Below are 23,337 nucleotides of genomic sequence, written 5' to 3'. Positions count from 1 at the left end.
CATGGCTTCCTGTGCACCTCCTCACTGGCAGCACTCAACGACTAAAACATCAGTGTGCTATCAACATTAGCCTCATGCTAAATCCCAAACACAGTACCAGGAAGAAAATTAACTCTGTCCCAGCCAAAACCAGCATTGACTCATTTTACAGGACAGAATTTCTTTTCTCCCAATCCCCTGAAGCTTGAAGGAGCTGTGAGTGCAGGGGAACCTGAGCTCGTGTCTCATGCTCAGTGCAGGGATGAGCACAAGCAGCGGAAGGAGCAAGACATGAGCCCCATGGGTCTGGGGGATGCTCTCTCATCTATCTAATATCTCACTGAGCTCTTCTAAGAAGGATTTTTTTCCCCAAAACTTTGCTTCTTGTCACTCCTCCAAATTTTCCCTTCAGACCAGCTCCTTGACCCAAAGTTTCTGCGTCCTTCAAGCTTTTGTGCAGAGGGTTTCTGCCTTCTTGGCATATAGTCACATGAAACCTTGAAACACCCATATTACTGTAGCAAATATTACTGTATTCCACAGCCGTAGGAAGGAGAGAAGATCCAGCAGGCAGGAATTGTGCAGTAAGATTGATTTATTTAATTATTTTACAAACTCTTTTATAGACTTTTTTCTTCATAGTTTAATTGGACAAAGGATCAGCCACCCCCTGGGTGGATTGGCTAAAATCCTAAACATCCATTGTCAAAATATTTTTCTACTGTACCATAAACATAGTTCTACAAGGTTGCAGGTGTTCATAGTTTATAGAACTTCTGCTAATCTCTTTGTGAGAGAGAAAAGTATCCCATGGGCTTAGAAAGCAGCAAGAAAACTCTTGCTAGCAGAAATATTGTATCCACACACCCAAGGAAAAAGGAGGCCTAAAAAAGGCAGAAAATATGGCTGGGCTTGAGCTGGAGCTGGGACAGCTGGGGTGATGATGGAAGGAGTAGCTGATACTCTGAGTGGTACCCGAGGAGTGACTGATCATTTTCATCCCCATGATGGTTTCTTCAGAAGCAGATTCTATTCCCTTTCAGGTCCCTTCTCTTATTCCTGTTAGCTGAGAGGCTCAAGAGTTATTGGGATGGAGGTTTTTTTAGGTATTTACAGGTTTTTTTCATCCACTTTTCTCTGGTTTGTTTCACCCTACAGGTTTAAATAGACACAGGGTGGTGGCTTCTTGTCCCTGTTACTTCTTGCTAGCAGTGGGTTGGATGAGACCACCTACCTTACATCTTTCCCCCAAAAAGATAGGGAACTAAGGATTCAAGGATTTGATAGGTGGATATAGTAGGAGATTATCTCCAGTTTTCTTCTTCCCTGGTCTCTTCAGCTCCCTTATCTAACCCACAGTTTTCTATCATCTCAATGGTTTCGATTTCTTTGTGGTTTTAGTAAATCTTTTTGCTCACCTGCCTGCTTACAGGCAAAGAGAAAGTAAACAAGAGCTTGGTGCTTCAGATGGTAGGGAAACACAGGTGTAAGGAATGTAGATCCTAGTGAAAAAAAAAAAAAAAAAGCTATTTTAGACACTAAAATACTACTTAAGAAAGCCAAAGAAAATTTCTACAATAGCAATTTCCTTCACTGAAGAACCTGATTTATAGAATTGAGGCGACGAGTATAACTTCAGGATGCTTTTCCAGATAGGCTCCTTCCAGGCATTGCTACCTCATTGCATTTCTGGCCCTGAGATGTCACCTGCTGGATCCAGGTGATCAGGCACAGATGCTGATCGAGTACGTGAGGCAAATTGGACTAAAGAGTGAGATGTTGTGAGATGTCACACAGAGTACAGGGAGACAGAAAAATGGCGGAAGGGGTCAGTGAGGACGGCCAGGTAACCTAGTCTAATGTGTGATGCATTAAACTTGGTGGATCTGTGAATTCATTGCTGAGGACAAGAACTAATTGCACTCCAGAAGCAGACAGCACCAGCCAGTGATTGCTTGGGTTCTGCAACAACTTCTAGGGGCATGCCTCAGGCCTTTCTGCTGGTTTTGTGCTTGGCTGGAAAGATTGAACTCATTGCAGGGTGTCTGCTCCTGATGCAATGAAAGGACACCACCAGAGGCTTTTTGGATCATCTGCTTTTAAAAACTGAGAGATTCCAGTCCTCCAGGCTCTTTTCCAGAAAAATATGACCTTTCAGTCAAGATGCTAAACATGAAGAAAGCAAGCACTCCCAACTGACAGTATTTAGAACAGTAACCAAAATGGCCACAAACACTCCACGTATCAAAGATACTGCAGAGATACTGAGTCACTAGTAAGTGTTACAAAGGACTCTTTAGCTGTGACAGGATCAGAAAATTACATCCCACCACATTGTGTACACAGCCATTTCTTAATGACTCAGCCTGCTCTGACTTTAGAAAACCATGGTGTTGAATCCCAATTTTTGGCTAATGAACCTCAGCAGAGAAGACAGAGGCAACTAATTATTTGCCCATCTGGACATATGAGAAAAAGAGGAAGAATAGGTAGATCTTAAAAAGATAGAGGGGAAAAAAGACTCATTTGCATATCCAGGCATTTAGTTTAATTGTCTGTGTAACAGAACTCTCTATAAAGAAAATAAATACCTAGTCTGGCTTCCCTTCTCCTTATATCTTTGAATGAACTAGCCAGAGGAGGAAGAAAGATGCCGTGTCCTTGGACACCCCCTTTTTCCATAGATACAATATAAATGCCAAGAGAAATATGAACAGTAGATGTCCCACATATTTTTTGACTTGTAAAAAGTGAAAATCCCAAATCCAGTACCAGTCATGAGAGTCTGAAAGCAATCCAGAAAAATGTAGCATTATCCTATAGTGCTTCGAGTCTTGCTTAAAAAGCTGAGGATAGAAGACAAAACTGATCATTGATTTCAAAGTTCACTTCAAGGCTTGCACTTATGTCCTTGGTAGGACAAAGCAGTTCAAAAGCATAACAGGAGCTTTCCAGTGGAATTCCTGTGTAAATCTGCATTCAGATTGTTCAATTCAACTGTTAGTTTCCTGATCATGAGGGGCTTTTCCCTCTCATCTGCCTCAAATAAAGCTCTGCTACCAGTCAATGTGGTCACATCTTTGAATCTGTGCAGCTTCCTTGCTCTTCTTTCCTTTCTCCCTCCTCTGAGGCAGGGATGATTTCTGGTTCTGCATAAAGATGTATGAAATGAGGGCTTTTCATCTCACCAAGACAAGAAAAGATTTCAGCCTCATACATAGCGTGTTGCATAGAAAAAACAAGCAAAATGCTTCAGGAGTTATAAGACTTCAAAATTCAAGCATACATTCAAAGAGACAATGTATATATATATATGGTGTCTGCATGTGTATATACACACACTTATAGCAAGATAGATACATAGATAGATAGATAAAGCAAATCTTTAAAACAAGAATGGACTCATACAAATTACCATAATTCTGTAGAAGATCCAATGTAATTTTCCACAATTTTGAATGTAACAGCAGTTTCCATTAAAAGGTTAGATTATCTGTTTCTGATGCCAGAGTAAGGAATAAAACCACACCTTTTCCTAATACCCTTACTACCATAAATTGAAATAAACTCTCTAATTAAGAAATAAATGTGTATGTCTATTATACACTGATCTTTATCTAACAAAATTGCAACCATATAGTTGGACATCTAATCTGCATTAGGCAGCCAATTTGAGGTTCATCTTTCTCATCTCTTTGCATGTTACTCAGCACATGTAGGTTGTCCCCAAAGTCCAGCCTGGGAGCACCCCACATGCCCTAGCTATCCATAACATAAGCATTACCAGAAGGTGCCTCTAAATACAGTGATTTCAGATCAAGCCTGGGCCAAGTATATTTTAATTGCCCCAGCAGAGAGATGTGAACTTTACTTAACATTTCATGGTGAGGTTTGTACCAAAACTTCCCAAAACAAGCTCTGCATCAGAAGACTGAAAAAAATGGTTGACATTCAGAAGAAGAAATTAGTGATGTCATTTCTCCACCTGCTCTGCAAAGGGAAAGGAAGGATCCCTGTCTATGCTGTATGTGACCTGGCCAGCCATGGGAGACGTGTGAGGCCTGGCACTGACCTGTACATCCAAACTGAGCCAAAACCAGATTGTTGTGAATCCCAGCTGTTGCAGAACAAAACACTGATCAGGCTGTGGGCACCCAACGTGGCAATCCACCCAACGTCCCACAGGATGTGACTGCAGGGAGAGTCTGGACCCATACAGATCTTAGGCACTGCATGCCACTGGCCTGATACAGGGCAGGTAAATGCAGACAGCCTCAGAAATGCCTTTCAAATGCATTAGAGACAGACAGAGATGGTTGGATGCTGCAGCTAGCAGAACTTCAGCTTGGGGAAGATTAAGTCACTTGATTGCAGATCTGAGTCACATTTACCTGCAAATCTGCCTTCAGTGTGTCATATGTACACGTTTTCCTCCGTGGAAAGGAAATCTCATCTGCTTCTGATTGCATCCATGAGACTTTCTGGTCTTCTCTGTTCCTGCTAAGGGTCCCTTCAGTTTCCCATTATATTTTTCCCTGGCCTTACCTCATGCAGTATTTCCCAGCTGCTCACTGTCCTGACATGCTCTTGCCCTTCCAAACTCTTCCTTATCTCATATTTTCCAGGCCTGTCATTGTCCTTTTCTGGTTTTCTGTATCTTCCTCCCACACCTTACATTCCCATCTGCACAAGATTTTACATTTTTTTAGCAACAACTGCTGGCAACCAGTGGTGGTTGCCATTGCTCATGATAACCAATTGCCCATTTATATGGGCAAATATGACCAAAATCCTTGCTGTGAGAAGTAATAATACCAGTCCTATCCAATTTGTTTGGACCATATGGTCTCACAACTGCTCTAGACCAGGGGAACTGTACCCTAACACAGCCAAAGGTTTTCCCTGCAATGGCTCTTCCACAGCCCAAGATAAATTGCACTCTCACAGAGACTTGACCATGAGAATGTCCATCAATTGACATCCAAAATGCTAAAGAGCTAAATTCATACGTGGAGCTCCAAACAGATGCTATTGTGGTTCACATTACATTTTTATCGTCACTGAATTCCATAAAGATTTCCTCCAGATTAGCTTTCTGTCTAAACACACCAAATCTGTGACCATTAATTTCCACATAGTTATAATCTTGTTGTACTTGTCAAGCAAAATTGAATTTGCAGAAATTTCCTTGCCATTGGGTATGTAGAGTTCAGTTATTAAAATGTACTTTCAAGCTGGGAAAATGTTGTCAGCAGTGGGTCTGTGGCTTTGTACATTGGCAAATATAAATCAAAAGAGTATCCTTGAAAAAATTAATTTGCTCCCAAAATGAGAAATGAAGATAAAATTCTGAAAAATCTACAATTGTAATCTGAGGAAAGAGAGATGGAGTGTTTTAAGAGAACTCTTAAAAATTATAAAATATATTTAAAAGCCCATTTTTGCTTCTTTAATTTAATATTTTCATGTAAAAGCTTCTGGCTCTAATTAAAATCTTCATATTACTCAACTAACATCCACTGCTACAAAGTGATAACAGACTTAAATCACAGGACCGGTCTTTTGAAAATTAAGAATTCTGGTCTTGGACATAATTAAATCTTAATCGATTGAGGCCTTATCTGATTAAAAACCCAAGATCTTTCTGTCACATTCTAATCACAATATATTTCTTGACTGTCCTAGCACAAGACTCCAAACACTGCTCAGTCACTTCGGCCAAAATGAGAACAGTTTTTCAGACATAGCTTTAATTGGATTAAGGGCACTGTCAAGCTTGGCTTCTCATAACTGCTTGGCTTGGCTGCTTAGTCCTACTGTTAATGCCATGAAAGGTCTGGTTTGTTACTAGAGATAAGACTCTCACCAGTGTTTGATCTTGCAGAGGGATGCAAATGAACTGTTGTCCCACAGATTTCAGCAAGCAGGTGGAAACCAAGGATGTGTCTCATTAGGGTCTCAAAGGATCCAGGCAAAAATATGTGGCATACTAAGAGGGAAAGAAATGTACTCCTGTGAAGAGATTAATGACTGGCAGGTTGACAGCATGCAGAGGGATCTGAACACCAGCTTTGATTAAGAGTGAGATGTTAAAGGAAGTAAAGTGGATGCTGGCATGTGCCTTAGTAGGGAAGGACAGCACGTCCTGTGAAATAGTTCTGATCAAGTGAAAGCTAAATGCCAAACATAAGATGCCTGAATTTTATCACCAAAATGTAGCTGGATCTCCCTCTCTGTTCTGCTTAGTTAACTGGTCCTCATCAAATCAGAAAAGCAGGTCACACTTACTCACGTGGCCAAATACAGAGTCAGTTTCTAATATTAAATAATGAAATTTAAGATTTAGGACAGATCTAGTTTGTGGCAACAAAAAACCAGAGGCAACAGACCCTATTCTGAGTTTCCCATAATCTGATGTGGTTCACACATCTCAGTGAGTAATGGGGATAATTTAGCAGTTTGCCTCTATTATTTCTTAAATTACCTTCCTATTTCTTTCATTGGTTCTTCCACATACCAATCTAAAACATATTTTTAATGCAACACTTTTCATATTTTTAGTGTCATTTCTCTATAAAACTAGAGAGTAATTATTAATTCTTCAAAATTTTTCCTATGAGCTAGCAGGAGTACTAGAGCAGGACTCTCATTCAAAAGAATGGCCTGTTGAAAAATTACAAAAATTACATTGAGACCAGAAATTTCATTAGTAAAAAGCATCAAATAAAGCACGCAGTTCTCCAAGGTTTTCATCAGTTAAAATGTCCTTTTATTACACTCTCCTTATATGGGGGCAATACTAAAAATAATTTTTACTATTGATCAGGGAAAGCATCCACCTGACTTCCTGAGCATGTAGTCTTCTCCCTGAACCATGACCAAATGCACCACAGAGGTGAAAGGAAAGAAAATTCTGGGGGCTTCAGACAGGTCCCCATTGTGCAGCCATGTGTGGCAAGTGCGGGGAGATAGACTGGTGCAGAGAGCAGAAACTGAGTGAGTGAGACATGGCCCCTCAGAGGCCAGGGCAAACTCAGGAATTTAATCCAGGTCTCTCAAATCCTGGTTCAACATCCCCTCTCTGTTAGATCAATGTAGCTAATGGCCAAAAGATGGTCAAAAAGAATCAGTGTTGCAGAAAGTGAAAAACTCACCACTTCTGAACTGTAGCAGCAGCAGGTGAAACAGCAAAACTTCTTCATGTCCAGTGATGGGGGGTTTCCCACTCTTTCTTTATAAAGTCCTTCTTACAGTACTTTTCTCTTTATGAGTTTCAAGGTAGATGTGGAGTGCAGAACAGAGATGCGTGGATTGCAGGAGACACAAGCTGTGAGAGGGTACCTGCTGTGGTTTACATGGTAGCACTCTTTCCTCTTACATTGATGCAGGATGACGTATGGATTAACCTATGGCTGGATTCCTCCGGACAGATCAAGAGGCTTGGAGAGTCTGGGCTTTATTTCCTTGACATGATTTTCCCCATCTGGGTTGGAGACTACAGCTCCAGCCCCAGGATGCCTGCACACTCCTCTGCTTCCCTTCTGGAGCATCTCATCAGCATCTGGTTATCATTCAGTGTGTTCACGGCCCTGTCCATCAATGCTGGCAAACTCACACTTCCTAATGCTAACTGCCTAACAGGTTCTTCCCTCCACTCTGCTTTCATGGACTTGTCTGCACACAGGCCTGCTAGTGATCCTGTGCTACAGGAGCAGACAGACACAGGCTGCTGCACCCACCAGCCACACAACCACTAGAAAAACAAAGGCAGCAAATAAGCAAAACATCCTTAAAGCCTAACAGAAGCAAACAAAAATGCATTATTTTTTAATGATTGCTTTGCTGTGCAATTCCATACCTAAATCTTACAGGATTACTAAAAACTTACAGATATCTATAATTTACTTTCTGTAACATTCTATAGGACTTGTCTCATAGGGATCTTAGAGAGAAGGCCCTGTAGAATCGCAGTGATAAAAAAATTGGGGTTAAGTCCTTGTTTTTACTGCCTACCACTGACCTGAACTCCTCCAGCTATGTGCCACCATGTCCAGAGAAGGATTTAAGAAGCCATGCAGCAGTGTGCACAGTGGCACTCCACACCAAATTTCAGAAGCGGACTTGACACAGCTCCAGTGGCTTTGTGCAAGCCCTGGTGCTCACAGTCTAAGGTTTAAGCAGCCATCAGTGAGAGCCACAGCTGGGTGCTCACACCACACTGGCCAGGCAGTGGGCAGTAAGATGTCCTGTCCTGCCAGGAGCCTGTGCCCTGGCAGCTCAGGGGCAGTTCCAGCCTCCCTCCTGAAGAGGGGTTCAAGAATACAGACAGGCCTGATCCTAACCTCTGCTAACTCTGCAGTTCACTTTATTCCATGGCAAAAAATGTATCAACATTAATTCTTAACTGCAAGTCCCTGCCGTGCCGGGCTCCATCACAACTGTGTGGTGCTGCTGGGTGGATTCCTGCCCATGGACTGGTGCTGCCTGCCCAGCTAAGCTGAGCCCTCTGAGCCTGGCACCGTCAGCACCCACACCCACGGCAGGGAGCAGCCCCCCACCACCAGCATCATAACATAAATAAAATATGGGTGAGATGAAGGGAAGAATAGTCTAATAATTTCCTGTGGTGTAATTACAGTAAAAATAGCTACTCCTGAATAAAGTTATTGCTTCATTCTTGTATCCATGGCAACAGAAATGGAGACTGGTAGACCGGCTGCAGATGAATGCAGCGTTCTCCATCCCACCAGCCAGCTCAGCCTGCCCAGTGCTTCAGCAGGCAGGTGAGGAAGGGCTGGTCTGCTGCTGGGGTGGGCTCTGTCCTTTGGTGAGAGGGACCAGCTGCAGGGAAACCCACGTCCATGCTCAGGAAGCTCTGCATAAGCCCATTACACTTTCAGAGCATCCTGGTCTGCTCCCTGGGCCTTTCCCAAAGGTAGGCATAGGGACACATGGAGAAATGCACAGTGCACAGTGTTCATTGGCCCAAGTGAAGGCAGAGTGCCTGGGTTCAGGAATCAGCACAAATCAAATGACAGGTGACCAGCTGAAGTGGACTAACACTTCTCCATGTGCAGCAACAGGTTCCAGTGCTTGCCTTAGGTGCTAACTGAAGTCAGCTGGGGCAGTTTGCATTCTGACCTAAAAAAAGTCTTGGTGTATTGCTGATAATCTGTGAATTACCTATTGACATTGATATGTTTATGCTTCCTCTGTGAAACTTTATATAAGTCACTGAGTGTTAGTGAGCAGCAGGTCAGTATCCCATTTTGGTCAGCATCCCCATTTCATCCCCACTGAGTCTGTTGAAATTATGTTGATGAGCTCATCAATACTGTCTGGAAAATAGTAACTACCACACAGGTACAGCAGCATACCTTCAATTCCCAATTGGAAAATATCCCTTATTGCAAGTTCTCTTGCCCTATCTAACGTTTATTCTACAAGTTTAAGTGCAAGAGATCAGGACTTGGTTACAAAGTTCAAATGTCATGTCTAGGTGAACAGAGACCACAAGTATTGTATCCCAGTCACATCCATGTTTATTTGCATGTTCTCATCTCCTGCTTATAATTAATTGCTGGTCATGAAATTTCTCCTCATGAAATGAATATTAAATTTGATTATAATAATCAGTTTTCATTTGATATTCATGTTCCTTTAAGTGCAGTGAATTGCACTGCATTTTTAATGAAAAATCATGTCATAAAAAATCTTATGTGTTCCACTGTTGACATAGCACCAATAACATATAAAGTTCTTGCAACTTTATGTATGAAGCAGCTTTTCTAATCAAAGTACTGGGAATAATAAAAAAAACCTTTGCAACATAATATCATAAGCATTGTGAAAATTGTGAACACTGAGCTGCTGGGAAAAGTAAAAACATTTTACTATGTTTTTCAGGTTACAGGAAGGATGGGTGAATAGTTACAGCCTCCTTTAAAAACATAACCATATACAGAATACAGTATCACTTACTCTTGGAGAAAAATAGCTGCGCAAAGTAGGACAAAACAATCTGTGTGTTATCAAATAAATACTGTTAATTTTTTTCTATTTGTAAGTTGTTGAAGTTTTTTCCTACAGGGCAGGATTTGTCTGAGATGCTACCTTCAGTGGATGGCATTTCTATGGGGTTTTTTATTCATTACAAGAAACTAAGGCGGGGAATAAAAAGGTTTTAGTGACTCTTTTTACCCAGGTGAAAGCCATACAAGAAGACCAAAGGAATCAAGTGTCCTTGTGATACTTTAGTTCAACTAGCTTTCTGTAGCATGGCTTTTGTAGGCAGCAGAGAACCGTCTATAAAGAAGAGTTAGCCTTTCACTGCTGTCCTGATACATGCAAATATGAATTAAAGCTTTTTTCCTAAATATCCTCCATGCACATTAGTGAATAACTGATTTCACACTCAGAATATTGTCTAGTTTGGAGGGTGACTGGCATGACTTGGCTTGCACCTATACAGCTGACTCTGCTGCCCCCAGCACCCACACTGCCTAGAGGGACAGATCCTGCTCAGCCACCCTCTGGTACCCAGTCCTGCCCCACAGCTGTATCAAGGATGGGCCAGCAATCCCACAGGATGGACAGACACATGCTAGCACTGCCCCATGTCCTCATCTCATTTAGTTTACTGGTAGGGAAATAACTTGTATGGCTGAGCAGCAGCTTAGTTTCTCTCAGCAGCTGCTCATCTGAAGGTTAACAAAGAGCTTTCGTTGTCACACCGATGCTCAGAGTTAATCCATGAGGCACTATTTGCAGTTGATCTAAATCATTGGTGTGACTGGAAGAGGCAGTGATGGAAGCAAACGGGAAAGACTCCTGGCTTAAAAAATTTTGCCTCTGGATCCCAAGGACATTTACATGAAAAATCTCCTGTTTTCCTCAATATCTGTTATATTTATCAATGGCAGCCTGTACTCCTCTAAAGCCCTTTGCAAACCCTGTTGCTGTGTTCCTTTCACCTAGAGTTTCTGCAGTGTCTACCTCTCCTTCACTGCCACCCTCTCACGCATTTTTAGCCACAGTGGTTGTGTCCTTTGCCAGTGATTCTTCTTTACTTTTCTTCTGCCAAAACCAGCCACATTCGCGTTAGTAAACTGAACAATGTTAGGAAGGTCACCTCGGTAGGAGGGTCACAGCTGCATTTCTGTCTATCATCCCAAGAAATTCCTCTGAAGTGTTCATGGGTTGACACAGAAGGATCTTCTGGAGTTGCTTTCAGCAGGTGATTTCAGTGCAGCTTCTATTTCAGTGGAGTGCCTATTTTGAAGCAGAAGAGAGCATGACATGACTGACATGGCCAGGCCATACTGTCCTATTGCACTCCCCTGCTCCAAGACTGGCTCTCCAGACACAGGGCTAGTCGGTGCCAGGGTGGCACAGAGAAGCTGGTCCTGGCTCTGTTTAGTGTCTCAGACACAAGCTGATAAGCAGATGTAGCAAATGGGATCTCGATGTAATGGCAGTTATGGTATTTAATTCTTGCTGCAAAATATTAAGGCCTCAGTTATTGCCAATCTATTCTCTTAATGTGCTTGTTCACTGTTTGGATTCAGTGATGAAAGCCCTCTATTTTATTACAATGGAAGGGAAATGTTTTCTTATGAACACTGGAAACTCTGTGGGTACAAGGGAGGAGCAAGCTGAATGTGTGACCACCAGGTGAAACTGATGATGCTGAGGGTGATGAGCTGTTGGGGAAGAAGAAGCTTCAGCATCTGGGCAGCGGCAGCACTGTGCCATAGTGGGTCCCACTCTGTGTCCTGCAAGGCCACAGCCGTGCTGATGGAAACGCCTGGCACTGCGCCACCAGGAGCTCTGCACAGAACATGGGCAGCTGTCCTCTCACTCTGGTCCAGCACAGAACATATTGTAGACAACACCTGAGGGAAATTACTGGAGTTTGCCTACAGAAAGAATAGTGGAAGAAATAAATATTTTCTCAGTATTGTCAAATATTTCCTTTAACATTTTTCAATTTTTCTTTGAACAAGGCCCAGAAAAAAATTGATCAGAAGTAGTTTCTGAAATTTTCTCCTATGCGTTCTCTTTAACAAGTGTTGTTTTTATCCTGATTTTCCCTGAACAAAACAAAACACATTGCTGCAGAAAAAAAGTGTTATTAGTGTTGCTCCATCTGCTGCAGTAGCAAAGGACTGTGGTTTAGTGAGCCAGTGTGGGATGCAGGAGAGCTGTGTGTGCACAGCCCTGTGAGAGGATTGCACAAAGCTTACACTTGGTTTCTGAATCTGAATCCTTTCCTATGCAGCCCAGATGGGCCATCATGCGAGAGCAAGGGCAATTCTCCTGTAAGGCACTGCGGGGTTGACAGGATTAATGGTCCCAGGCAGCTCGTGAAGCATCCACTGTTTGTACACAGTGGGGCTCTGCCAAGCCACATTTGCAGGGATGGTACATTTTCAAGGCTTTTTGTTTAAAACAATTCAATTTCTTTTCCTCTTTGAAGCCTGACTTAGGCTTGCTCATGCTAAAACCCTTTCCACCCAGCACAACACTGGCAATAACTGGGCACAATAGGAAGCAAAACTGTTGATGGTGTCAGAGACCTAGAGTCACAATTTTAAGTAAAATTAATAAAAAATTCAGATTCAGCAACGACATGGCAATACAGAATCTGGCAATTCACACTTTTATCTAAAGCTGTAGCGTCGACCTGATATCACAGATTGTCCTGGGTTGCAGTGTATTCTATTACCATCCTCAGGAGCTGTTGAAACCAGGTGGGGCAGTGTTTCCTTGCCTCCTCCCCCCAGACTATCTTTCTGTTAATTGCCCATCATTGTCCTGCCACATGACTCAGAGATAACTCCCTCCGGACTATCTTCTGTTAATGAGCCTAATCAACACTTTGCCTCATGACTCGTTACCCCATTGTGAGATGCTCCACCCAGAGGGAGGAACCAAGCATCCCATCGTGGATATAATCTGAGGCTGAACACCAGAGACACTGGCTTCCCACTGGATTTCCAGAGGACAGGAGCTACACAGCCACTATTGGACTTCCTGAGGAAGGAAGAGCAGACTGTTTTACTACAGGATCACTGCTTCAGAGGACTGCAGCCACCATTCTACCAGACTGCTACCACCACCCTGCCTAACAGGGTGTCAGGTTGTACCTTGACTTTGTCAGTTTGACAGTGTTTTCTTTTACCTTTTTTTCTTTAATTTCCATTAAATTGTTATTCTGACTTGGTGTCTCCCACTGGTTTGTTTTCAAACTAGTACACAGATTCAGAAAGACTTATGACTTTTACACAAGATATTTTTACACTATTAATGGACTGCCTCCAGGGTTCCCTGTTTGGGGCTGGGAAGGGGGACTGTAATGTTGTGGTTGCTTTTAAAGAGATCCCACGTACCTTCCGAGGGCAATAAAATTGCATTATTAGCTCCTAAAAGAAATGTGTTACTGAATAGATTTTTAAAAGTTTTCCAGGTTTCCATAAAATGGTTTGTAATGTCAAATCTGAATAAACATTAATTTCCTGGGGATGTTTTTGTTAGGGTACAACTTTTTTTTTCTTTTGTACAGGTTATAAGAGTAACTATCCCTGCCCCCAAAACCATTATTACTGGCTGAACAAATGACTGCAATACATAATTTATGTTGTGCATTTATTTATTCCCATTTGTGAATCATCTAGCTATATTTTTTGCAGTTTGCTCTTTGCAATTGTTTCACCATTTTAAAATTTGTGTATTTTATATTTTAAAATTACTGTATTTCCCGTTGTTGCTCAGGGTTAGAAGTGGATGTGTGAATTCTGTGAGTAAGAACCTAAGTCACCCAACATCTTTTCTACTTCCAGACTAGGAAATCTCACTTTCAGTAGGACCCAAACCTAAATAAATCATGGGTTTGGTACCCTCAAGGTGATCCAGTTTGAGATGAAGAAGTATGACAAGTTAGGGATGCCTTTAAATAGTTCCTTTTCCCATTTACTTGATGTATTTTTGAGCACAGCAGAGTCAGAAAAGCATTCAGTTTAAAATAAAGGAGATGCAGGAGACTCCAACACACAGATTTCAGTTTCAGAAAGCAGCAGTAGCCCCTCTCTCTCCAGATCCCCTTGGCATTACTGTGCCATCACCATTACCCTGAAGATGGATGGGACCAGGCTACACTGGGTGCTGTATAGACACAAGGCTGGCGAGCCTAAGGCTGTGAATCCTAAGGAGCTTATGGTTAACCCAGAAAAAAAAAGGCCGAAATAAATATACAAAGAGAGACAGAAGCACAGCAAGATGAGAGATTCAGCCACAGACATGTGGTGCGCTGGAAGCAGAGGTTCATAGAGGGGTCTGGGTCTCATGTGTGCTGTCCTTGGGGATCATGCCATATTATCTTTCTGGACTGAAAGCACTCAGTTGTGCCACATCAAGTTATTTTTCCAGTAGAAAGTCTGGAAATAACCCCTATGGAATCAGCGATATGGGTAGGACAGTAATATACCTCACTACCACCACCTACAGAAAGAGGAACATCTCAAGAGCCTTCTCAGGATCATCACATCCCTGCAATTTCTGTGTATGCCTTCAGATGTGTTTTACCAGTTCCTCTCCTGGGCCATTTTTTCTGACTTGAATGGGACCTTAGATCACATCTGCTACTTGAAATAAACATAACCAAAAATATATTTGGGATGGCTGTCAAGACAGTTTCTCAACAGTTGCTCTCTGCAACCTGTTCCCTATGAAACCATTTCCTCCAACAGAAAAAAAAAAAAAAAAAAGGAATAGTAATTGTAAATCTGCACCTAGCTACAGGCAGATTTAATGCTGTAGTGCTGCAGCCATTCAGACAGCTCAGAGCAATGGGATAAGGTATAGGAAGAGCTTTGTGCTGTCTGAGGGTGCAGGACTGAGTGATGTGTAGCTCTGGGGAACATGGCTCTGTTTCTATGATGGCTCTTACTGCAACAGGCTGGGGGTGGGTGCGTGTGTCTCCTCTTGCAATGCTCAGCCAGTGCTTGTTCCATGTCCTCTGTCTTTCCCGGGTGTCAGGGACCACGTGCTGAACAATTTGTCAAGGTCTCCACCAGGTCTCTCTCTTTGTAATCTCCTCTTTGCTCTTTCAAAGCCTGGGAATCATTCCAGACCCAAGGGACCATCAACAAATGCTGAGGAGTCTCCCTCTAATCACAGCTTCAGAAAATAAGCCTTTGCTAATACTCTTCTGTACAGAAATGATAAACCCCTGTAAATCCTTTTCCAGTCCTGCACACCCATCATCAGTGCCTGTACTGGTTTTCCCTAACTCTTGGCTGAGCATTTTACTTCTGTGCTCTCTGCTGCCTCGGGTAGGCCTCCTTCCCCACTGGCATTAGCTGTACTTGGAGAAGGACCCTTCTCCCATCCCAGACCCACACCTTGCCCTGGGACCCAGGGAAGAAGCTGTGCACAGGCTGCTCCAGGCTGCAGTCAGAGACTGCCTCAGGAAACATCCAAAGAGAAATGGGAGATGCTTCCCCAGCCCTCGTGGGCAGCTAAGAAATGGAAAGTTTGCTACAGTCTCCAGCTACCAGCTTCTGCTGGGAGCTTATTGGGAATTTGGAACTTAGCAGCCTTAGTACAGCTATAGATGCTTCCACAGAAAAGTGTAAATTTATATGGAATCCCTGCCCGAATATCCATAACTTCATCCAGAGACACAACCGTCTTGTTCTGCCATGACTGCAAACTACAGAACATCCAGTGAAGAAGGGAAGGCCTTATAGACCCTCTGAAGGAGGGCATAATACCTCCAAAATCATAACTTCAAAGCTGCTAAAGAAGGAGGCAGCCGCTGGAGCTGTTCCTTGCAGACAGACCATGCCAGGAGGGCAGTTACAGGCCATACTGTGCACGTAGGAAGGTCTCCAGGATCTAAGATTGTAGGTTTGAAATAACAGCAGCAGATTTTAACAGCCTACAGATGTTTCGAAACACGGTAAGTCATATTCCAGTAAATTATGAGGGACATTGCAAAGCAAGCCTGATTCCACAGGACCCCAGTGGGGCTACACCAGGGAAATCCCAAAATACCTATCAAAGAGTTTGGCTAAAGTGTGACTTTCTGCAGTTTTTGGCTAATGTGTCTCTTCAGGCTTTCAGAAAAACAGTGACATTTCATCCAAAGGTTCAAGGCAGAATTTAAAATATCACCAGCTATCCAATATATAAGAATAAGCATTTAACAGATGCCAATAAATAGTAATGTACATATCAATTATTGTTTTTAATAGCATCCATTCATCCTCAGCAGTCCCAGTAGAAAAGCAGGAATGTACTCTCTAATGCTGATCATAATTGTACCAGTCACAGAAAATGACAGGACTGCTGTGAGCCCATACTGGTGGAGGACACCATTAATTATCACAGTGGAAGGAGGAATGATTTGCCTTTGTCACAAAAACAAACCTCAGCAAGTTAAGTCAACAGGAGAAAAAGTACCAAGATGCGTTAATTTGTTATATTGGAATTAATCTGGAAGATCAGAAGAGTGTTTTCATATCTAGGAAACAAAAAATATTAGATTATTTGTGAGATTAGATTGGTCTAACACTAAGAATGTTGATATAAATATAAGCCTCTGTAGGGCTTAAGAAAGATGTTAGAAACTACCCTGAATGACTCAGATGCTTACAGGATCATTTATTGTTATTTGCATGGCAAGGGCACACTGAATCTTTTTTTTAAATGTTTCCACATTAATTTAATATTTCACATTTAGATTTGGCCTTCTGTGGGCCACAAAATACAAAAAATAACAAGAGTCGGGAATATTCTGTTCATGTTTCTGAGTGGCCAAACCTGTTTCAGTGTGTTTCTGGTAGGCTGTGAACGGATAACATCCCAATTCCCTTTCCTGGGCAGTGCAATATAAAGGATAATGGGAGAAAAATAAGAGGACAAACACAATCAGACTGATCCCCCTCTCAGCTTCCTGTCTGGATTACAGAAAGTAAGGACTTCCCCAGAGAAGAGGCTGCAGGCAATAAAGGTCTTGTTATTCCAGCAGGCTAAACTTTGGGAATGAAGATGACTGCTCATCCAGCTGTGGGGTGACAGGATTTGTTCCCATTGTTTTCTTTTTTTTCTTTTTTTCCTTGCTACTTCCACGGTTGGTAACAAACGGGGGATTTGAAGGCTGAATTTTGATATAGCACTCCTTGGAAACTCAGACAACTAAGGCGGTTTGGCAAGTTCTCAGATTGTACAAGGTTGAATCAAAACAAACTAGAGCAGTAACATCTGGGACTTCCTCCCAACTGCTGCTGTTGTTCCTAGGAGCATTTCATAGAATCATGGAATGGTTTGGGTTGGAAAGGACCTTAAAGATCATCCAGTTCTAAGCCTACCTGCCACAGGCAGGGATACCTTTCAGGTGTGGAAGGCAGCAACATTCAGGGACACCAGGGACAACTAGACCAAGTTGCTCAGAGCCCCACCCAACCTGACTTTGAACACTCCCAGGGATGGCACATCCACAGCTTCTCTGGGCAATGTGTTCCAGTCCTTCAATTTGGGAACTGTTTGGTTAGGAGACAAGTATTTTTAGTTAAACTTTCCTCTATTTCTGCAGGTTCTGAGAGTTTCCCACATAGCAGAATTCAAAACGGGAAAACTGTTTCAGGAGATTCCTGTGTAAGATGGTGGCCAGTGGCATGAGGTTGGGCATGTCCAATCATTACAAAGTTAGTCCATCTGATGCATTGGAAAGACTCCACTACTGGTATAAGTAGTAAAGCAGGTGTGTTTATTCCATGGGATGCACTGGGGATCGCTCCTCCAAAGTCATGCGTGCCAACAGCTGCATTCAGCTTGGTATGTATCGGGTTACAAGTTCCATATTCATTGAGTTTCCCAATACGCCTATACATATTCATTACTTAGCCCTGCCTAGCCTTGATTCATATTACAATGAGCCCAAAAGTCATTTACATCTGCGTTGTGCTTGCGCAGTGCTGTCTGGTGGTCGCAGGGGGGCTCCGAGATGAAATAAGAGTCTTCCTCAGATGAAGTAAAGGGTCTTTCTCATCCTGAACTTTTCACCTTTCTTCCCTGTGCATGCTCTTTATGCCCCTGGGCTAAGTCCAAGACTGGTTTGAGTTAGCTTTAGGTTAAAAACAGGATCTTTGGTCAAGATTCCTTCCCTTTATCAATAGTCTCATATCTTCTTATTCTGCTTTGGTAGGCACAATAAGTGTTGGGCAAGCGGTATGCATTGCTTCTAACAAACAACTTCTAAGTAAATCATTTAACCTCTGCTTCCCCATCCCCCTGATTCAGATCTACACTCTTCCTAAGGTGTAGAACACATTAGTAAAGATATATTCTGGTTTGATATATAGGGACTTAGCTAAAAACTAGCTTAATCCACCTACTGGTCAGTCAATTACTTCCAAGTCCATTTAGAGAGACTATCACAGTTAGAAACTTATGTGGGGTATAAAGCAAGGGCTGAAGAGGAGTGGAGCTCAGATAAAGGTCTGGTGGACTCACAAGACATACTATGTCCACAGTGAAAAATTAGACTTGATGTGATGCAAAAAAACCCTTCTGAACGTTACCAAATTAATTATGCAGCCGAAGAGTTCATATTAATCGTATCTCTGGATCATCTGTTAGCTCCAAAATGCAACCATGTCCTGGGACCTCTGGATTTCCAATCAAGCAAAACTACATTTGCATAATCCTCAGTAGCTGTTGGAGAGATGACTGCTTAAGAGATATGCAAGAGGAATTGTAACTCAGGCAAAACGGGACTAGTCCCATTGCACACTGGACTGCTCGGTGCTCTGTGGTTGGATAACAAGGATACATCAAGCTGGATCAAAATTGTGTTGGTTTGCTAACTTTAACTGCACCTACATGCCTAATAAAATTTTAGTTCTTCCTTTATTTGGAGAAACATTCTGAGCTCTTTATCTCATTAATTTGCACTTACTTTAAATTGCACATCTTATTTCCATAATGGAAAGAGTCTTATAAAGTGGAAGTCTGTAAACACTTGAGCTCCCAGCCCCAAGTCAAGACACAGAATAATATACAGCTGTCTTTTAACCTGATATTGATATTTTGGGGAATGTAACACATTCCCATATTGCTGGCCCAGAATGATGGGATTGGGAGAAATTCAAATATTCCTGCAGTAAATAGTCATTCCAGATGTCAGAATAATACTGGAGATTACTGTTAGATGGCTGGCATCAGGGACATGTCCAAACTGACAGGTGTATTCCTAAGAGAGTTTATTAAAGCTACAATACAAAAAAAGCCACACATGAAGACGTGTGGAGCATGACAAAGAAAGTCTTTCTGGATGAGTAAAGTCTGGCTCTGCAGAGAAGTTTTACAGTGGTACTGATGCAGAACTGGATTAGCTAGGAAGGAGAAGCAGAGAGACATCTCAGTACACCTCTGTAAACTGATGAATGTATCACACAGAAAGGTCAAGGTCAAGGCAAGAGGTACCAGTATTCTTTCTCAGCAAAGGCCAAACTCCATTTCTGCTGCCTGTAAGAAATACACCTGTGAAATTTAAAAGATGGAGTTAGAACCTTAGGGAATGCTGACAGAAGATTTTTAAAAAAATTTTGTTTTTGTGGCTGTAAATCTGCACTGAACAAAAATTCTCAGTCACTCATGTTATTGTAATCTGGATGATAAATTATAGTTGAGATTATAGCTGTGCAATGACATCCTCTGCCCTTCAGCTGGAGCCTGGCTCTCAGGCAAAGACCCTCTCAATAAGAGTTCATGCAAACAGTATCTTTCTACTTTTGAAATGGTTTTGTTTTACAATAAACCCCAGTTATTGTCTTTTCATGTTTTACAGTGACTCAGTCATTGCTCAGCCACTTGCCTGCCTGACATAATGAAGTATCTTGGAGAAATCTCCCTGAGTAGTGAAGAGCAGCCCAAAGAGGGCTGTATTTCTAAAAATTCATTCCAGAGGCTTGTTCACAGTTAGGGATGGAATATCAGGCAGAAAGCCCTTAAGAATTTGAGGGTTTTGTTTGATTGTTTGGTTATTGGTTTTGTTTGATTGGTTGATTTTTGTTGGGTTTTGGTACATTGTTTTTCCTTTTGTTGGGGGTCTTTCTTTTCCTGCCCCGATATTTCCAGTGCTTCCTGGATTTGAGCCAAAAATGCCCAGGGTAGATGAACCCATCCTTCCAAATTTTAATAATCCTCAAAATTTTAATTGATGCTAACTTCATCTCCTTTTCATTTTGCAGATAACAGAGGAAAAGGAGGTGGAAGGGAATATATATTTCTAATATGAAAAATTGTGTGCATGTTGCATCCAGGTTTAAGCAGTCATGGCAGCTAACATTCAAGTGTAAGCTTTTTCTTCCACCAAGATTTTTTTTTCTGATCAAGTGGAGGGAGTTTGAGAAAATCATAGCACTTTGGCTCATAACAGCCTATAATTCCATTTTCTCTAAACAACCAGATGATTATTCTTTTGTGCTTCATTAATTGTGGCCCACCAAAGGCACTTGAAAGACTTAGTCAACTCACAGAGAAAGGCTTTTTATCTTGCCTGGAGCAAATTACATTTTGTCTTTAAAAATCATCCATAGCAGATGGAGAAAGGAATTAAAAATTTCAGAAAGAATGATGAGTATGACCACTGGTACTATTTCTATATATGCATATGTGTTGGGGTCCCTCCCCTGCCATGTAGCCCTGGGAGAGGGGCCCTGAGGGCACAGACACGGGGCTTCCCTGTCCCTGCTCAGCCTCGTTCCCATTGGTTGGTTTGTGTTCCCTGCGCGGGCAGAAGGACCCTTGGTCCCGTGACTGGAACAGTTCCTGGGCAGAGCCCCGGCCATGCGGCTGGAGAAATAAACATCTCTGAAACAGCTAGCAAGAATCTGTCTGTCCATATATATTTCCTTTCCACGGGACTCCTGGTTTGATATATGCATGTTGCAGGATCCCCACTGCAACACATATGCATGTGTTTACCTGTTTCATTCTTGGGCACGCTTAACCAAAGCTCACTTTGAGGAGAAAAAGGGAATTTAACAAATTAATAAATGTCAGAAAGCAAAAGATCAGTGTCCTTCTTCTCCATACAGTATATACACTTTGCCTTTCCAGTGCATAATTTACAGCAATAAAGCCTCTCCAACAGGCACAATGAACCCCCCCTGATGAGGTCAAAACATGCAGCAGTCCAGGCAATCAGGAGCAGGTTAGTCAGTGCTTTGGTTCCTGGCCTTGATCTGAGCGGTTGTGGTGCTGGGCACTGTGCCACAGGCTGCCAAGACAACTCCAGCAGCCCTGAGAGGGACTGCCTTGGTCCTTCAGCAAAGCTGTCTGGACAGAGAAGTGCTGCCAACCTCCCATGGGACTGGTGAGGGAAAAGGGAAGGGTTGGGTAGTCACCGCTCCTGCCCCCACCCCAGCTGAGAGGACAATCACTGCTCCACCTTGCTCTCCATGTTGATGACCCTGCTATCTTAGGGTGAAGCACACCCTATTCCTTCTGAAACACTTCCCTCCTTCCTCCTGTGAAGCAGTTTTTCCACCTTCGAGGCACAGCTGGTTTCTCCAAAACCCATCTGCCCCACTGACTATGGCAGGGCATCATGTTTTTAAAGCAATAATTGTGGTGTTTAACAGGAATATCCTATCAAATCTCAGAAAGCAAACGTTAGTGTGAAAATAAGAGAAGAGAAATACAAAACACAAAGGGAACACACCTCTCCTGAAGGTGGTGGGTAATTTAGGGAAGCTGACTGCTTGCTCTCAGAAAGCAAGTGCTACATTCCAGGAATCATATTTATTGGGGTCTGAGCAGAGGCTGTGATGCAAAGCTCCTCCATGCTATAAGATATGTGTATAGCACTTCACCTCTCGCTGGCATTACATCCGTGATGAAGCTTGTACAGAACGACCAGGAGCTGAGCTTCAAGGAGGCAACTCAGAAGTTAGTTAGCAACAGGGAATTTAGACATTGCAAGCATGGATGCAACCTCATTAAAGTCAGAGGAAAAGGTACACTCTCTTTGCTCGTGTTTGTCTTTCTTTTTCCCTTGCATAGGTGCTGAGATCTTGTGCATCCACATACCTGAGGTCTCTGGAAACAGGGAGTTTTATTATTTGCAACATAGCAGATCTTCTCAAAACCATTGTGGTAACACTACATGTAAGAGACAGAAAAGCTTTAATCAGATGAGGCAGAGAGGGAGAAGGGAAGATGATGCCAAAGATCAGATAATCTCATGAGGCCCTGTCCATGAATAACCTGAATAATCCTGTGAACCCACAAAGCCATCACCTTATAGAAGCCAAACTGAAGAACAGTGAGAGCTGAGAACACTCACTGCCTGCAGGCATTGGGGCATCACCAGGAACTCACACAGAATGGTGCTCACCTTTCTCCTGTTTCACAGACATTATCCATCCTACTCCCTCTTGATTTTTCATCTGCCTCCTTCCAGCCTTCCACTTTTAACCTTGTTAATCCACATTCTCTACCCTCGCCAGAGCCCCACTGCAAAATCTCTTCTCACCAATATTTTTAAGTGTCATTCCCTTCTCCCACAACATCTCTCTCACCTTAATAAGTGCTTTTAGTGCATTGCAAAAAGTGCACCCTTCCTTTCTCCTTTGATACTGCACAGTAACTACTGACCCTGCACCCTCTTCACCTTTAATCAGTACTCTTCTCTCCATCTATCCCACCCACACTGCTGCAGCTTTTCCTGATGCTGGCTTCCTTTCCTCTGCTCCTGCTGGGAAAAGGAGCAGCACATACGAGCAGAGCAGGGTCACCCTTCAAATCTAGTGAGTGATTTGTGGCTCTGTGCAGGCTTAATCTGCCAGCAAAACAAACCAGAACCTCCCTCAAACAACTCAGTAGAAGGCAAGAGTCATCGCATAAGCAAGGCACAGAAACACATTGTTAAATGATATTTTCCAGCCTGTTTACTTCTGTCCCTTTATAGCTTGTGAAGAAAAAAGATACTTGGAATATTCTAGTAAAACAAAATTACTAGGGATGTGATTATCAAATATGCAGTTCTGTCTCAAGATCTTGTCTGTAATGTTGGTTCATTAACCTGCTGATATATTAAAGACTCATTTGGAGGCTCTGAGACAGTATCATGTCATCTAGTACAAAACGTTCAGGGGAAAAAATGTACTGCTCACTGTTTTGGGAATTGATATATATTTATCTCATCAACATACCACTTTTAAATATCCTAACTCACTATAAAGCCCACTTCCAGCATCTCTACAACACAGAAGGAAACTAAAACCAGAGCAGCTGGAAATGCAAAGGAGGACACTCATTCATTCGTTCATTCATTCAATCATTCTTTCA

At 42.4% G+C, this 23,337-nt stretch overlaps 1 long non-coding RNA gene across 1 annotated transcript; it reads right to left on the bottom strand.

Moving 5' to 3' along the window:
• Window positions 1–747: 747 nt before the first annotated feature.
• On the bottom strand, window positions 748–11,477 carry LOC125324236. Its single transcript, XR_007202882.1, has 3 exons — window positions 7,134–11,477; window positions 5,846–5,968; window positions 748–1,481 (listed from the first exon to the last, which is right to left on the bottom strand). It is a non-coding gene; the product is annotated as an uncharacterized LOC125324236 (long non-coding RNA).
• Window positions 11,478–23,337: the final 11,860 nt, after the last annotated feature.

Source organism: Corvus hawaiiensis, chromosome 3 (genome assembly GCF_020740725.1).
Source record: "Corvus hawaiiensis isolate bCorHaw1 chromosome 3, bCorHaw1.pri.cur, whole genome shotgun sequence".
NCBI lineage: Eukaryota > Metazoa > Chordata > Aves > Passeriformes > Corvidae > Corvus > Corvus hawaiiensis.
Note: the sequence above shows the minus strand (reverse complement) of the source record. Positions and strands in the feature narration are given on the sequence as shown.